The following is a 12,616-nucleotide window of genomic DNA, read 5'->3' as shown; positions in this document are numbered from 1 at the left end:
AACAAGTGAAAGTCGTTCTCTTGATTTAGACTTATAATCAAATTGATACCATCCATTCTCTAGCACAGAGCTCTTGATAATACCCCTCATTTGGGGCTCTCAAGAAATGATTTGTGACTCAAATAGGAATATGCTAATAGTATTTATGCTAGTGGGATTATGACATTTTTGGTATTTTCCAAGTTTTCTGCTTTCCACAGATCCCACTCATTCATAGTATGGTTTCTGATTATACTTGAGTTTCTGATTATATTACCTTTGAAATGAAAAAAAAACATGAAAAAAATAATTCAAAGAAATCATTTGGATTTATTACATTAATGAGTGCTTGTTCAGTTTGCACAATAGATTTTCTTTGTTAAATTTAATTTTTTGCTTCAAAGATTTTATGCTTGAATCAACTTTTTCTTTTGTTTTAATGATGAGTATTATTACAAGCAGGAATTATAATACCTAGTGTGTACACTATGATTCTCACCCCATTGTGTTGAATCACAGATCTGTACCTCTGAAACAAATAATACAATATATGTTTTAAAAAAAAAAAGAAAGAAAGAAGATAGCAGGACGGGAAGAATGAAGGGGGGGGAATCGAAGGGGGAGACAAACCATGAGAGACAATGGACTCTGAAAAACAAACTGAGGGTTCTAGAGGGGAGGGGGGTGGGAGGATGGGTTAGCCTGGTGATGGGTATCAAAGAGGGTATGTTCTGCATGGAGCACTGGGTGTTATATGCAAACAATGAATCATGGAATGCTACATCAAAAACTAATGATGTAATGTATGGTGATTAACATAACATAATAATAAAAAAATGCTAATACCTAAAAAAATAAAAATAAAATAAAAAGATTCTCACCCCAAAATATATAAGCATATTTTTAAATTCTGTAACCCCTTAAGCTTAAGCGTACATTGAAGAGAGGCATCAAATATTTACATTTTATAGAAAGGCTTGGAGGCTAGGTGACTAAAACAACAACAACAAACCAGTTACATTTGCAAAGCTGCCTGGTCTGTTCCTAAAGCTGTTCCAAAGGATGCTAGTGAGAAGGTTTTCTGAGATATACATAAGCACTGCTACAAACCTGAGTTGGAAGGCTTTCCCTGTGGTTTTGATTAATAATTTCATTAGCTGAAAAATCAAAAACTATTCCCCCTTGTTTTGTTCTCTGGTGTTAGAATTCCAGGCAATGATCTTGACGAGCTGCCTCTCACAAGGGGGCCTTTGATTGTTTTGGAAGAGCTTTGTTGCTCTGTGTGCATGTCAATGCGCTGGCCCTGGTCCTGTTATCTGCGTGTGCCTTCCTTGCTCATCTTCTGCTGTGCTCCCTGTGACAGGGGATCAAACCTGCCAGGCTCCTTCTTGTCTGTTGGTCAACCAATGGTGGGCAAGAGGGTTAGAGGGTGGAAGGATCAGGACCCCAAGGGGACTTTCAGGGGACCTGAAAGCTCCTGCCTCCTTTCATTATCCCTCCAGCTTAGGGTTGGTCGTGGCTTTCTGCTGTTGCCAATCTCTGTGCTGTCTTGCTTTTCTCTTGGGTTTCTCAACCCCTCTTCCAGTACCTGTGCCACCAATTTTCTGTTACTAAAGTCTCTGTTTTAGGTATGTAAAGTGGTTTCTGATTTCCTAGTGAGACTCTGAGTTATACAGCTCTCAGTTCTCAAGGATGATTGCCAACAGAACAAACCATTGTCTTTGTGAGAATTTTCAGAAAATTCAGGTTTATAAAATTTACCTTATTTTAGACCTTAAGAAGGAGAATAATATGGGAAAACTGAGATAATAGCTTCATCATTTTATAGGCAGGTACTTCTGAGCTGATGAATTATTTTATATACTGCTATAAAATGAGACATGTTAATTGCATTGACCTGTGAGTTTCTTTATTGTCCACCTTAGATTAGTAACATTTCATAATTAGCAAGTGATATAATGTGGTATAAAGTGAAGCCACCAAAATATATTGATTGAATTATTTAAAAGTTTATACCTAAAAATACAATATCTGTGTCCTTATTTGAGGCAGACACTCTCCTTAGTAGCATACTATAAGATAGACTGGGAAATAGGCTTATATGATTTTTCTAAGATGGAGGGGAAATGTCTATCCAACATTAACAAGTAAGGGGCTAGTATGTAGTGATGAGTAAGGGGCTAGCATTTTTTTAAGCGTGTAGAGTCTGCAATGGGGAATCCACTGGAGTAGGAATCATAAAACACAGATTTTACCTTAGGTGGGGGTCACTAGAGACGGGATGGGCAAGTGATTTATTGAGCAAGGGCTCTATAAGAAGTGAGGGAACAGGACAGGGCAGGGGAAGAAGATAAGCATAGATGTGTTTCAGCTCATGTCTAGCCTTGATCTGATTGCATGGGGAACTCGGGAGGATGAATGACTCCACAGAGAAGTCTCATGTTGAGACTGGGTGGCTGAACTTTGGTTCGTTCAGTCATTCACTGTGGTGGCCCCTGGGTGGGGTGTAAGTACATAAATTCCACAGAGGGCAGTTCTCTGGAGGAAGGTGTAGCTATGAGCTCTTAGCGGCAACACCTGCAGCTGCTGAGGGATGGGAAAACTGACCTAATAAAGGAGCTATATATGGATGCCCACAGCATCTACTGTAAGTATCAATACACAGCACCCTGTTTCCACCACTTATAAAGCCTTTGGCACCAGACAAGACATATAACCTCTCCAAGCCTCAGGTTTCTTATCTGTTTAAAAAATGAGGGGTGCCTGGGTGGCTCAGTCCTTAAGCATCTGCCTTTGGCTCAGGTCATGATCCCAGGGTCCTGGATTGAGCCCCGCATGGGGCTCTCTGCTCCACGGGAAGCCTGCTTCTCCCTTTCCCACTCCCCCTGCTTGTGTTCCCTCTCTCGCTGTGTCTCTCTCTGTGTCAGATAAATAAATAAAATCTTTAAAAAAAAATGAAAAGACAGGGAACAACAACAACCCCATCACTTTCCCTCATAAATGTGCTTTGAAAGAAATAAAGTGCTCTGGAATATTTTCTTAAGTAGCTAGTCTATTGCAGAGAGAGCAATGCAGGGTTATAAAGCTAGTTTAAAATGCCAGTTTAAACATGATCGTAGTCTTCCCTTGGATGCCTCTGAAAACATAGCCTGCAATGAGGACTTGGGTGAAGGTCGTTTATTTTGGAGATGATCCTAGCAGGCAGGAGTGAGGGAGTGGGGAGGGAGAGACAGAGATGGAGAAAAAGCTAATATACAGGGTGCCACCAAGGTCCCTGCAGCAGAGTGAGGCAGGCTCAGTCATGCATGCTAGGGGCAAGTTGTTATCAGCAGGCAGCAAGTGAAGGCATGAGTGGCACTGTTCACCCCAGCACCAAAAATGTTCTGTCTGCTATACCACGCTCTTGGTGCTGCTCAGATCCACAGATCTTCTGCATTAATTCTCTTCTGTCACTGATTCTTCAAAGACTAGGCTGACCCCTGCCTCTATCAATGCAACCAGCTTTAGTCCCTTTTGCTGCAGCTGATTTTGAGGCCAGCAATTGATATCCATCATCTCTCTCTTCCACTATCCATTCTAGACTTCCCTCATCCTCAACCAGCATTTCCGAGGATGCCTGCTCAGTAGGTGACCCAGACCCTCACCCCTGGGGGCATCTAAACCTGGGTTGACTGGCTTCCTTCAGTTGCCTGTCCCCTGTGATCAGTGGACACAGAAACACCAGGAGATACCTCAATGCATCCCCAGATATCCAGACTTAGTCATCCTTTTATCCATTGTGTAGCAATGACTCTATCTCCTCAGGATTATCCCAATCAGTTTCTCTGCTGATACAGAAACTCCATTCTTTGCCTGTGATCCTCTGGCATGAAGAGCCTGAGTGATGAGGTGGATTTACAGCTTTAGGCTCAGTGTCTCATGGAAAAGTATTGTCCTCTAAGAACCAAGACCTTTATTCTAGAAAAGATTAAAGTTGTGGAAACAAGAAATCCAAGTTAAGCAGCTGTATCACTGGGAGTGATGATGAGAGGAGTCAACCAAAGCTTGTACCTGTTGGTACCCTGACCTTTGTTTTCCAGCTTTGGGATACAGAGCACATGTAATGGCTATTGTTTCAAAGCATATAATGAATCCTGGAGAATAGAATCTCAACCCTGTAGGTTGTAGACATAAATTGATGCCATATTTGAGCAAATATGAGGCTATTCTAATATTCTAATAGGCAGGGTCCTTCTGGGTGATGCGAAGTACAATAGGACCTGTGGATCCTGGGGTTATGCATCCAATGTTGCATCTTTTCTAGGAGAGAGGTGGTCACCACAAAGTGAATCTAATTCACACAGATGTCTACCCCAGTCATGGCTGAGATCAGAGGTAAGCCTAGAAGAATGTCAGTCAGGGCACCAGGTGTTTGCTACAGTTACTATCACAGATCTTTTGTGACGTTCCTCCTTGCATGGGCTAAGGACTGTATTCCCAAGAAGTGCACAAACACTAGCTCTGCTCTCCTTATCTTCTCTCCTGTTCACCCAGTCACTCAGGAAACAGTGCATAACTGTTCCAGAACTGTGCCAAGTTCTATGTTAGAGACACAAGTATGAGTAAGTTTCTGTCCTTTGGAAACTCACTACCTAGCACAGGAAACTGATATATAAATAGTGAACTATATTGTGTAATGGATGCTTTTTAATCTAGTGAGTACAGAAAAGAGAGTAATTCATTTTGCCTGGAGAAGTCAAGAAAGACTTCATAGAGGAGGTGATATTTGTGTTGACCATTATAAGATGGATATGAGTTTTCAAAAGAGACATTGGTAGACCGAAGTGATGCTGGGTAGAGAAAGGGCACAAGCGAAGGTACCAAGACACAAGGAAACACGCACAATTAGGGAATGACAGGAGCTTTAGGGACTAAAGCAAAGGGTATGATGTTGGGGTGGGAAGGAGGGAGCTAGAGAGGGGCAGCATGTGAGGAGAAAGCAAAGGTTGAACCAGGTCAAATGGAAAGGCCCTGAATTACATTCTAAGGAAGTTGGACCTGACATCTCCAACATAGATGATACGGGTGTATAGGCCATGCAGTCAGCATAGTGGAAATGTTAAATTGGGATGTGAATGGGTAGACAAGATGGTGTTGTGGTGAAGCTCTCAAAGGCTGTGCCATAGCACTGCCAGAAGGCTGGAGCTGGAAGGAGCCTTACTCACTGTTGTAGAAAGTGTTTCAGATGAAATCCTACAATGGAAGTCATCATGGCCTAGTAACTAAGTCAGAGCTACTCTGAAGCAATGAAGATGGTGGGGTCAGGAGAATCTGAAGGGAAGGGGCCCACAGACCGAACTAAATGTTCCCTTGCTCTTTTTGTTTACCAGGTAAAAAGATGAATAGTTATGTGAAATCATGTGTGATTTATCCTGGGTTAGAACACAAATCTTTGAGAATCTGAAACCCTTTCTCCTTATGGTTATATTCTTCAGATGTCAAAATGTTATGGACATAATCTCAAATGACATGTGTGAAATTTTATTTCATAAAATATTGAGTGTTAATAAGAGTCTAGTCAATGTGGGCTCTTCTTACTATTTCAATTAACTAAGCATGCAAACAAGTATGTTTTAGAAGCAGGTAAGGGGAATTGTGAGTGAGAAATGGAACAAGAATGTGCTGAGTCCCTGCTTGGATGGGGCCTGGGGAAGGGAAAGGGGAATCCCTAGTGGTGGGAAATTTGTCAGAAGTTGTCTATGACATGCTACATTCCCTTTTTCTGATTTTATTCCAATGTCAAAATTAAGCCTGGAAAATCAGCAAAGACTTGGAACAGTGGGTGGGAGTGGGGTTGGAGGCAAATTATAAATATCTCCTTGTTCTGAGCTCTCATCTTTTGCCCTATGGTGACATCTATCTTCTTAATTTGATCTCTAAACTAGTTGTCTCCATTGGATGAGAGGAGCGAAGTGGGGAGGAGAAAGAGAGAAGAGGAAACATGCCCATGAGTGGGGATAGTAAGACACACGGGCCTGCTAGAATTACCTATCGGATTTTTTCACACTACCCATGGCTCTTCTTCCACTAGTAGGAATGTTAATAATCCTCCTCTGTGAAAGAGGGGAGATGATTAGCGAGCCTAAGTCACAACAGAGCATGTCCTATCCTTTAGGCATGCTAGGGAGAAAAGAGGTTCAGAACTCTTGATTTAACCATTGCTTTTGCTTTATCCTTCTGATCAGTTCTGGGGAGAATCCTTTCTAATTTCATATTCTTCATGATATCAGAAAATTGGTAGCTCCTGGTATTTATTTATTATGGTCCTTAGAATTTATAATTAATCCTAATTAATGATAGCATGATAAAAACATAAATATCACTGCTAAGAGTCTTAGGCTCATATGCTAGATAGTGCAGGACAAATGTCTGCATTTCTTTCATGTTTTAGCAATGGGGAATGGAGTAAGAGGGAGGAAGTTTCCTATGTGTTTATTGTGATACCCTGTCATAAAGACATTTGCAGTGTTCTGAGTCACTTTTAAACACAATTATGAGTACTAATGATGTGAAAAAAAGAGACAGACCACAAAGAGCTTTGTATTTTGGTAATTTGTGGGCCATAAGGATGGATGAGGGGAGAAAATTTAATACTTTAGAACCAAATCTTTTAAATAAAATAAGTTTAGTACAAATACATAGCTTGGTTCCATTAATAGAAAAGGTTTTTTATTTCCTCAGTGTATTTTAGAAATATTTAAGTCATGAAAAGAAAGGGCACAGGGTTAACTGTATTGTAATTTTATTCTTTTTTTTTTTTGCTTTAAAAAATTTATCACACAAATACATGCACGTGGTTTTAAAAGTCAAATGATGGTGAAAGGCTTATGTAGAAAAAAATAGCAGTCATCTGTGCCCTCCCTCAGTGCCATTCTCCAGAGGCAGTTAACTGCTTGCAACTCATTCCTGTGCCACAGCTTCCTATTTCATGAATTCAGAATTTTCAGTCTCATACCCTATCTTCTCACCTCCTATATCCTTTCACAAAAGCTATTTCACAAGTTTTGGTTAATTTCATGTTCATCTTTTTTATTATTTTTTCCAGGTAAATACTATTTTTCACTGAGCCGAATAGGCTATGATCCATTTACTTTATTTTATAACCCGTTTTCTTTTTTCTTTCTTTCTTTCTTCTTTTTTTTTTTTTAAAATAGGCTTCATGCCAGCATGGAGCCCGTTGTGGGGCCTGTACTCCCGACCTGAGATCAAGACCTGAGCTGAGATCAAGAGTCGGATGCTTAACCGACTGAGCCACCCAGGCGCCCCTTTTTCTCTTTTTTAAAAAATTGAAGTATCATTAACATGCAGCATTATATTAGCTCCAGGTGTACAGTATAATGATTCAACAATTCTCTACATTACTCAGTGCTCAACAAGATAAGTGTACTTTCAATTCCCTTTGTCTATTTGTTTTATAACCTTTTATTTTTCCTGGAATTTATGATTGCCTCATTCATTGTTTTTATCTGCTTCACTGCCTTCAGACCTTTGGCCCAACTCTTCCCATACCCTCCAGCAGCTTTCTAAAATGTCATTCTTAAGTTTTTTTTCTCAGAGTCAAGCCTATCAAACAATCTGTCATATACTGCTCTCTTTTTAAAAAGACATCTTGGGTAGCCTTAGTCACTCTGCTCCACCCTGGAGTGGTTGCTCCCTGGATCTGCTGCATATTTGCTGTCCTTTGCGTAATTCACTTTGCTTCTCTCTCCTGTGACAAGGATTTATGTCATTTTCTTTCTTGTTTTTTTTTTTTTTTTTTTTTTTTTTCTTAGTCCTCCTTGGCTTCCTGAAAAGCCATTGGAGGTAAATTTTCTGAGACTTTACATATTTGAAAATATTTACTCTACTTTGACACTTGATAATTTGGCTAAATCTAGAATCCTTGGTTGCAAATTATTTTCTTTGGCAATTGGGAAGCTGTTACTACGTTGACTTCTAGCTTATACTGTTGCTTTTGAGAAGATGGATGCTTTTCTTACTTCTGTTCCTTTGCCCTCGACCAGTTTTTCCTTGTTGGAAACTTTAAGATCTCTTTATCTCTGGTGTTCTCAAATTTTGCAATGCTATCTTCAGTATGGGTTTCTTTTTCACTCATTTTGCTATGTCTTTTAAGCAAGAAATTCATGTCCTTCAGTTCCAGCAAATTTCCTTGAATTGTTTATTTGAGAATTTCTTCATCAATGATTTCCTGCTCTCTCTTTTTGGAACCCTTATTGGCTGGATTGAACCTCTACCTTCTGAAGATTTTGTCCTATTTTCCATCTTTTTATCCTTTTGTCCTACTTTCTGGGTGAATTCCCTGACCTAATCTTGCTGTTCTCTCACTGTTTCTTATTTTTAAATTTTAGCAATATTTTTAATATCTAGAAGAATTTTCTTTTTTATGTTTATTTTTATAATATGCTTTCAGTGCATCGCTGTAGTCTCTTCCTCCACCAGTAGAGATGCTAGCTAATAAGCACCCTTTGAGGAGAGAAAGGGGCTTTTAAACCTCTTTGCCCTGAGTATGTCATGTCCCTTGGGCACATTGGGAGAAAAGTTTATAACCCCTGAGAATACTGAATAGAGTGCCTTTGTAGTTTTTTTTTTTTTAATTTTCTTACCACATTTTATCTGTTTCTTCTGAGTTTTTAAAAATTTTCTCATCATTTGTTTGCTTGTTTAACTTAGTATTGCAGATTTTCCTCAAATGGCTGGAGTCTGTACCTGTCCATTCATGTTTATAAGTGAATCTTTAGAAAGCTGATTGGAAGTTCTGTGTCTGTTCATTGGACTTTTCAACTGATGGCTTCACTGTGGGGTCATTATGATAACATGGGTCTTTCATTGTGGACCTTCAAATGTCAGAATCTGTAGTATTTTGTCTGGGGTGGTTCAGTTTTTCTAGAGAAGTTTCCTTCAATTTTCTGGATGTCGTCTCTGTTCAGTCTGCAGAATTTCACTTAATCTCCCTGTTTTCATTTGCATGCCTCACCTCTGCTTTCCCTTTTACCTCTTGTCTCTGAGTCTGGACCCTCATTTTCTCCTGCAGCAGTGGAAGAGGAGTAGTCAGATGCAGCTTTATCCCACCTTCTGAGGAACTTGCGCTCCTAGCCTGTCTGGATTCTGTAGGTATTTTTAATTTGCTTCTCATCATTATCTTCCTTTATAAGTACTTAGATGTATTCTTCCTTCTCTCTGGCAAGTCATTTACTTCTCTATTGCTTTCTGCCATCTTATAATTTAGTTCAGGATTAAAATTGTCTCATAGTCTGATCAGAGATTTAATTCCTATTTCTGATTTTTACTTCCTTGAGTATTAGGGTGATTTTTAAAATGAGAGAGGTCGAACCATCTTGAAACTGAAACTCCAGCAATAATCATTTTAATTATAATGGAGAATAATTGGGGGTGGCTAAATAAGTTGCTGAATGGAAAGACTTTTTTCTCTTAAATTTCTCTTTTGCTAAAAGCTGAAACACTGGTCTTATGAGAACTTCTTTTTCTTAAATTTGTGAAAGTGGATGGGGAATCAATGAAAGTGATTGATTATGCCTGAAAATCACATTGCAGCATCTTTGCCATCATTGATAGTGTGAGAATTTCTTCCTTTTCATACAAATTCATGTTTTCAGATCACACCAAGGTTAGAATACAATGGGAGGAAATTGTAAATTTTCCAGGTGTTCTGTAGTACTCTGCATTTTTGCACAGAAATCCCAAGTATAATCTTAACCTGTGGGAAAAATGCTCAGTATTCTGGTGTCATCAAACTGATGCATCATGTTTAAAGTAACAGAGAGAATAGGAAGAAGAGTCTAATGGCTCGATCAGTTTGGGAGAAAGATGTGAAATTGTTTCCTGAGAAGAGTGATTTTGTGGGAGTGATACAAACAGGAACTAGGTTATGGGTCATCAGAGAAGACAGTTGATGATAATTAATACTGAACATTCACTGCGTGGCAGGGCCTATGCTTGGAAATGCTTTCCACTGAAGCCTCATGATGACCCTTGTGGAAAATACAGTTACCTTTACTTCACAGGTTGGGAAGCAGAGATTGAAGTGGGCTTGCCTAAATTTACACAGACCCAGGATTCAATCCCTGGCAGTCTGCCCCTGGAGCCTCTGCTACTACCATAGTTTGTAGTGGTGAAGAGGCCATAAAGACAATATAAAAAAGGGACGCAGTGGGTATAGACAAAGGAGGCCTCCAGTGTGGACAAGGGAGGCAGCCTGTATTGACTACATTGAAGGAAACTGTGCCCCAGGGTCTTGCAAGTATTGCTGGGATGAGGGTGTGAGGAAAGGAACTGGGTAAACATTTGCTTTTGTTTGAGCGTGTTCCTCCCAGCACCCCTCCACCAATTAGGAGAGTTGTCTTGAAGGATGCTGCCTCAGCTTCTGAAAAGAAGACCCCAGGACACGCATTAATGAGAGGAGGGGAGTCGCAGCTGACAGAAAAATAAAGCTCTCAGTGGGAAACCTGAGCCCCCGGTAAGGCCTGGAGCTTGTTGACTGAGCAGCAAGAGATCCCCCTCTCCCCACTAGTGGGCTCCCCCCCTCACTCGATAGCCTCCCTGCTGCATCTTGGAAGAGCCCTCTCTCCCCTTATGACTTGCCTTATATGGGACAGTTAATAAGCATTGTGATGACAGGAGACACCTCTCCATATTGTTCAAGCTTGGGTTTGTGACCAGACAGTTTGCCATTGCCCTCCTGGTTCCATTAGAGGAGAAGTGCCTTTTCAGCAGTTTGCAGAATTAGGTTGTGAAAGCAAAGGGCACAGAGTTAACTGCGTCACATCTTTCATTTATTTAGTCAGTTGCTTTTGGGAGAAGCATGGATTTAGAAGGGAGGGCTGTTTTGTTCTAAGATGTAATCCCTCTCTAGTTAGTATTAAGATACTCATTAGAATTACTTGGGACAAGAGTGGCAGGATTCTGTTACCCACTAATTTAATACAAAAGGAAATCCCTTAGAGTTTTCTTCTATGTAACCTATTTTGATTCTAAGAGGAAGGTGTTATTATTCCCTTTCTGAAGATCAGGAGACTGAGGCTCAGGGATGTCTTTGCAAGTGCTATGCCCAAGGCTGTGTAGGGTTGAAACAGATGTGGAGCTAAGATTGACTTGTTCTTGATCCTGGCTCTTTCCTCAGTACCATGTTGAGTTGCCTGTTGCTTAAAGTTTGCTAAAGCCAATAACTCCTTAAGGCTTTAAAACACTTCCTCTCACAAGGCTCCAGGAGATCATCTGGGAAGTCAGTCAGTTGCTCATTAGACATTTCTTTTTTGATTATAAAAGTGCTCACTGCATTTCTAGGCACATGGAGAAAAAAATCAGGTCATGTTTTCTGTCTTCAAGACATTTTCAGTCACATTGGAAGATAGTAAACAAAATACTTAGGGAACAATTAAATTCTTACCTGCTACTAAATGGTAAATGTGGAGCTGCTCAAAAAAGGGGAGGAGATGGTGTAGGCTGGAATACTTGGGGAATGGAGAGGGTGGTATGTGAGTGGATGTGGAGGGGTGGGTAAGGATGAAAGGAGGGATGAGGCATAGAAAGGCAAGAAAAGGTTTCTCCTACCAATGGAAACAGAATTAGAATATTCAAGGGACTATTCTGGGTTAGCTTTAGAGTCTGGGGTAATGGTGTAATGGTGGAGGGAGTGAGGAATATACAAATGTGCAGATACCCATTTGTTTGATCTCTTTTGCTCTACTTGGTTTTCTTCCTCTCACAAGACTGCATAATTTAAAGTGAGACCAAGAAAGAAAAAAACCTACTTTTTCTTGCACCTATATTTATTGTATTTCCAAATAGTTTTTGAAGGCAGAGGACAAAAGTGGCCAGCACTCGAAAAATTATTTTTAGGAGAGTTACTAGTAATTGCTAAATATATTATCTGACTAAATTCTAGCCACCTCATTTCACAAAATTGATTTTAGGGATTTTATTTTTTTTTCTAAAATAGGTCTCTATGTTTTTCAGAATATCTACCTGGGAAGAATTTATATTAATGTAATAAATTTAGAAAAGATAAATAAAAATAAGACTGCCATGTAAATGTCAGTGCCTACACAGGGGAGAAACTCCAGAAATGAGGCAAGCAGAGCCAGTCACTCCCCCCTCAGTATTTCCATAGTGTTATGAATCATCTCTCTTCTTCAGTACACCATGAGCCCCTAGAAAGAAGAGACTATGTCACATGCATCTTTACATCCCCAGCCTCTAGTATGTACCCAGCTAGGAGAGGTTACTTAAACTTTACATTCATTTAGTTGAATGAATAAATGAATATATGAAGGGAAATCTGGCTTTCATCCTATGTACTAATTAGGGTAATGCTAGCTGCTCCAATAAGTAGGCCCCTAAACTTCATTGGCTTTGTGCAACAGAACTGTAGTTATTATTCATAAAAGTCTAATGTGGTACCCATGATTGATGGGTTTCTTTTCTTTACTTGGTGATTCAGAAGTCTGGGTTCCTTGTAGCTCATGACTCTGCTTTCCCACTGGGGCCTCAGAGCCCACTGTAAATGCTGGGCAGAAGGGAAGAGAGCATAGGAGGGCACAAACAACATACATCACTTGTGTTGACATTCATTTAACTAGAA

General features: G+C 40.0%; 1 protein-coding gene across 5 annotated transcripts in view; it reads left to right on the top strand.

Moving 5' to 3' along the window:
* The window catches only part of RASGEF1B (RasGEF domain family member 1B), a 556,303-nt gene that overhangs the window by 128,851 nt on the left and 414,836 nt on the right, over window positions 1-12,616 (top strand). The gene's annotated exons all lie outside the window — the stretch shown is intronic.

This window comes from Mirounga angustirostris, unplaced genomic scaffold (assembly GCF_029215605.1).
Source record: "Mirounga angustirostris isolate CCGP_5_RB_7025 unplaced genomic scaffold, mMirAng1.0.hap1 SCAF_2, whole genome shotgun sequence".
NCBI lineage: Eukaryota > Metazoa > Chordata > Mammalia > Carnivora > Phocidae > Mirounga > Mirounga angustirostris.
The sequence above is the reverse complement of the archived record's forward strand: the minus strand, read 5'-3'. Positions and strand labels throughout refer to the sequence as shown.